At 37.9% G+C, this 5,000-nt stretch overlaps 1 protein-coding gene and 1 long non-coding RNA gene across 2 annotated transcripts in view; one reads left to right on the top strand and one right to left on the bottom strand.

Annotated features, from left to right (window-relative positions):
• Nucleotides 1–5,000, bottom strand: part of LOC135206131 (uncharacterized) — a 171,366-nt gene that overhangs the window by 134,386 nt on the left and 31,980 nt on the right. Inside the window, exon 2 of the long non-coding RNA XR_010312683.1 lies at nt 134–219. This is a non-coding gene — a long non-coding RNA (uncharacterized LOC135206131). The remainder of the gene's footprint in view (nt 1–133; nt 220–5,000) is intronic.
• The window catches only part of LOC135206130 (uncharacterized), a 124,099-nt gene that overhangs the window by 102,479 nt on the left and 16,620 nt on the right, over nt 1–5,000 (top strand). The window lies entirely within an intron of this gene.

The raw sequence follows: 5,000 nt of genomic DNA, 5'->3' as shown, positions 1-5,000 counted from the left end.
CCAAAATATTTGAAGGGAAAACGTCTAGGCAACGAACAACCTTTGACCTGCGTACACGAATGCAATAACGTAACAATAACCTTAAACTTGCGCGCGTTAAAAGAAAATAACGTCATATTGATCAAATACTCACGTAACACCAAGTGACGAATTGATCTGGTTGAAAATCTTCAGTCATTTCTCTCTACATTTGCTGATCATTCGTCGACTCTTGCGTATCTGAAATAAGGAATAATACGCGTACAGCATACGTATGTTTAATCTACGCAATTATAAAAAAAATTATTTTCATAAGAATTAGATTTTATCATAGCAAGAAGTGGCATCATTTTTACCCTCTTTTCAATGCGAGACCTTGATATTACACCCAATGTATTAATAAATAAATGACTACTGCTCTTTTGCGGCAGTCTGTGGGAATCAATCAATCAATCTATAGTGATTCACCATAACAATAGTTCATTGCTCTCTTGGCACAGACAGTCCAAGGCGGAGTAGCAGGAAACAGGCTTGGCCACATTATTATTATTATTATTATTATTATTATTATTATTATTATTATTATTATTATTATTATTATTATTCCGTTAAAAATAATGGCAGAACATGCTTAAAAGAGGGACCACTCTCTTCATATTATTATTAATATTAATTAATATTATTCAGAGTTCAAAAATTAATGTGCAAAATAAGAAAATTTTTTAAAAATGTACAAAGTCATGAATACGAATAAAAAAAACTCTAAACAAGAGCCCGTGCTGTCATAAGGCTGCCTTATTCTAACAAAAGCAGCAGCCTTGAACCCACAGAGCCTAGTCTGACCTTCCATACGTCCATTTTGAGCTTGTACCAGGCTCCGATGGTCTGTTGCAAGTTTCCAAGCGTTCATTCCACCAAGGATTTTTCTAACTCCATCCCCAACTCTCAACAGATAATCAGAGTGGAATTAGTGTTACGAGACTAATATGAATCAAAGTGCTAAAAATGGAATGAATTTTTTTTTAATTTTTTTTTTTTTTTATTATAACTTCACAACCAGTTTGATACGATATCTTTCTCTCTCTTGAAGTCAGGAGTTCACGAAGTACTAAGAAAGAAACCCTTACCACAGCAGAGGCCGGCATCGATTCCGGATATAATATTACAGAAGCCGGTGGAAGCAGTACATAACAAGTTATATCTGATATCGTTCCGTATCGATCCCCGACCACGTACACGGTGGGGAGGTGGGAGGGATTCGTGAACTGTTCCTTTTATATATATACTCACCGAGTTCAGGCGTGACTTGTTACCAAGGGGATTCTGGACAGCGCCTTAAAAACCCGTTATTATTATTATTATTATTATTATTATTATTATTATTATTATTATTATTATTATTATTATTATTATCAAATGGCCATAAGTAGAAAAAAATCAGCTATGACCTAAATGGTTGGCTAAATACAGATGAATGAAAAATTATATATTATTGTTATCATTACTATTATCATTATAATCACAGAATCGGATGGCCATAGGTGGGAAAAATCAATCATGACTTATATGGTTGGCTAAATACAGATAAAGAAAAATTATTATTATTATTATTATTATTATTATTATTATTATTATTAGTATCAAATGGCCATTAGTAGAAAATAATCACCTATGACCTAAATGGTTGGTTAAATACAGATGAAAGAAAAATTATATATTATTATTATTATTATTATTATTATTATTATTATTATTATTATTATTATTATTATTATCAAATGGCCATAAGTTGAAAAAACTCACCTATGACCTAAATGGTTGGCTAAATACAGATAAAGAAAAATTATATATTATTATTATTATTATTTTTTTTTTTTTTGCTCTATCACAGTCCTCCAATTTGACTGGGTGGTATTTATAGTGTGGGGTTCCGGGTTGCATCCTGCCTCCTTAGGAGTCCATCACTTTTCTTACTATGTGTGCTGTTTCTAGGATCACACTCTTCTGCATCAGTCCTGGAGCTACTTCAGCCTCTAGTTTTTCTAGATTCCTTTTCAGGGATCTTGGGATCGTGCCTAGTGCTCCTATGATTATGGGTACGATTTCCACTGGCATATCCCATATCCTTCTTATTTCTATTTTCAGATCTTGATACTTATCCATTTTTTCCCTCTCTTTCTCTTCAACTCTGGTGTCCCATGGTATTGCGACATCAATGATTGATACTTTCTTCTTGACTTTGTCAATCAACGTCACGTCTGGTCTGTTTGCACGTATCACCCTATCCGTCCTGATACCATAGTCCCAGAGGATCTTTGCCTGATCGTTTTCAATCACTCCCTCAGGTTGGTGGTCATACCACTTATTACTGCAAGGTAGCTGACGTTTCTTGCACAGGCTCCAGTGGAGGGCTTTTGCCACTGAATCATGCCTCTTTTTGTACTGGTTCTGTGCAAGTGCCGGGCATTCGCTTGCTATGTGGTTTATGGTTTCATTTTTCGTATTGCACTTCCTACATATGGGAGAGATGTTATTTCCGTCTATCGTTCTTTGAACATATCTGGTTCTTAGGGCCTGATCTTGGGACGCTGTTATCATTCCTTCAGTTTCCTTCTTTAGCTCTCCCCTCTGTAGCCATTGCCATGTGTCATCGTTGGCTAGTTCTTTAGTCTGTCTCATGTATTGTCCGCGCATTGGTTTGTTGTGCCAGTCCTCTGTTCTGTCTGTCTTTCTCCTGTCTCTGTATATTTCTGGGTCTTCGTCTACTTTTATCAGTCCTTCTTCCCATGCACTCTTTAGCCACTCGTCTTCACTGGTTTTCAGATATTGCCCCAGTGCTCTGTTCTCGATGTTGTCGCAGTCCTCTATACTTAGTAGTCCTCTCCCTCCTTCCTTTCGTGTTATGTATAGTCTGTCCGTATTTGCTCTTGGGTGTAGTGTTTTGTGTATTGTCATATGTTTCCTGGTTTTCTGATCTATGCTGCGGAGTTCTGCCTTCGTCCATTCCACTATTCCTGCGCTGTATCTGATTACTGGCACTGCCCATGTGTTTATGGCTTTTATCATATTTCCGGCATTGAGTTTTGACTTGAGTATCGCCTTGAGTCTCTGCATATATTCTTTCCTGATCGTGTCCTTCATCTCTGGGTGTTTTATATCCCCTCCTTCCATTATTCCCAGGTATTTGTATCCTGTCTCATCTATGTGTTTGATGTTGCTCCCATCTGGTAGCTTTATCCCTTCAGTTCTCGTTACTTTGCCTTTTTGTATGTTGACTAAGGCGCATTTTTCTATTCCAAACTCCATCCTGATGTCCCCAGATACAATCCTTACAGTCTGGATTAGGGTATCTATTTCCTTGATGCTCTTACCATACAGCTTGATGTCGTCCATGAACATCAGATGGTTGATTCTGTTGCCCCTTTTCTTGAGTTGGTACCCGGCATCCATCTTCTGTAGTACTTTTGTCATGGGAATCATGGCTACTACGAAGAGTAGTGGGGACAGTGAGTCGCCCTGGAAGATCCCTCTCCTGATATTAACCTGTGCATTATTATTATTATTATTATTATTATTATTATTATTATTATTATTATTATTATTATTATTATTATTATTATTATTATTATTATTATTATTATTATTATTATTATCATCAAATGACCACAAATAGGAAAAAATCAGCTATGACCTAAATGGTTGGCTAAATATAGATGAAAGACAAATAATATATTATTATTATTATTATTATTTTTTTTTTTTTTTGCTCTATCACAGTCCTCCAATTCGACTGGGTGGTATTTATAGTGTGGGGTTCCGGGTTGCATCCTGCCTCCTTAGGAGTCCATCACTCTTATTACTATGTGTGCCGTTTCTAGGATCACACTCTTCTGCATGAGTCCTGGAGCTACTTCAGCCTCTAGTTTTTCTAGATTCCTTTTCAGGGATCTTGGGATCGTGCCTAGTGCTCCTATGATTATGGGTACGATTTCCACTGGCATATCCCATATCCTTCTTATTTCTATTTTCAGATCTTGATACTTATCCATTTTTTCCCTCTCTTTCTCTTCAACTCTGGTGACCCATGGTATTGCGACATCAATGAGTGATACTTTCTTCTTGACTTTGTCAATCAACGTCACGTCTGGTCTGTTTGCACGTATCACCCTATCCGTTCTGATAGCATAGTCCCAGAGGATCTTTGCCTGATCGTTTTCTATCACTCCTTCAGGTTGGTGCTCGTACCACTTATTACTGCAAGGTAGCTGATGTTTCTTGCACAGGCTCCAGTGGAGGGCTTTTGCCACTGAATCATGCCTCTTTTTGTACTGGTTCTGTGCAAGTGCCGGGCATTCACTTGCTATGTGGTTTATGGTTTCATTTTTCGTATTGCACTTCCTACATATGGGAGAGATGTTATTTCCGTCTATCGTACTTTGAACATATCTGGTTCTTAGGGCCTGATCTTGTGCCGCTGTTATCATTCCTTCAGTTTCCTTCTTTAGCTCTCCCCTCTGTAGCCATTGCCAATTGTCATCGCGGGCTAGTTCTTTAGTCTGTCTCATGTATTGTCCGTGCATTGGTTTGTTGTGCCAGTCCTCTGTTCTTTCTGTCTTTCTCCTGTCTCTGTATATTTCTGGGTCTTCGTCTACTTTTATCAGTCCTTCTTCCCATGCACTCTTTAGCCACTCGTCTTCACTGGTTTTCAGATATTGCCCCAGTGCTCTGTTCTCGATGTTGTCGCAGTCCTCTATACTTAGTAGTCCTCTCCCTCCTTCCTTTCGTGTTATGTATAGTCTGTCCGTATTTGCTCTTGGGTGTAGTGCTTTGTGTATTGTCATATGTTTCCTGGTTTTCTGATCTATGCTGCGGAGTTCTGCCTTCGTCCATTCCACTATTCCTGCGCTGTATCTGATTACTGGCACTGCCCATGTGTTTATGGCTTTTATCATATTTCCGGCGTTGAGTTTTGACTTGAGTATCGCCTTGAGTCTCTGCATATATTCTTTCCTGATCGTGTC

Source organism: Macrobrachium nipponense, chromosome 29, assembly GCF_015104395.2.
Source record: "Macrobrachium nipponense isolate FS-2020 chromosome 29, ASM1510439v2, whole genome shotgun sequence".
Lineage (NCBI taxonomy): Eukaryota > Metazoa > Arthropoda > Malacostraca > Decapoda > Palaemonidae > Macrobrachium > Macrobrachium nipponense.
This window is presented reverse-complemented; position numbering and strand designations above follow the sequence as displayed.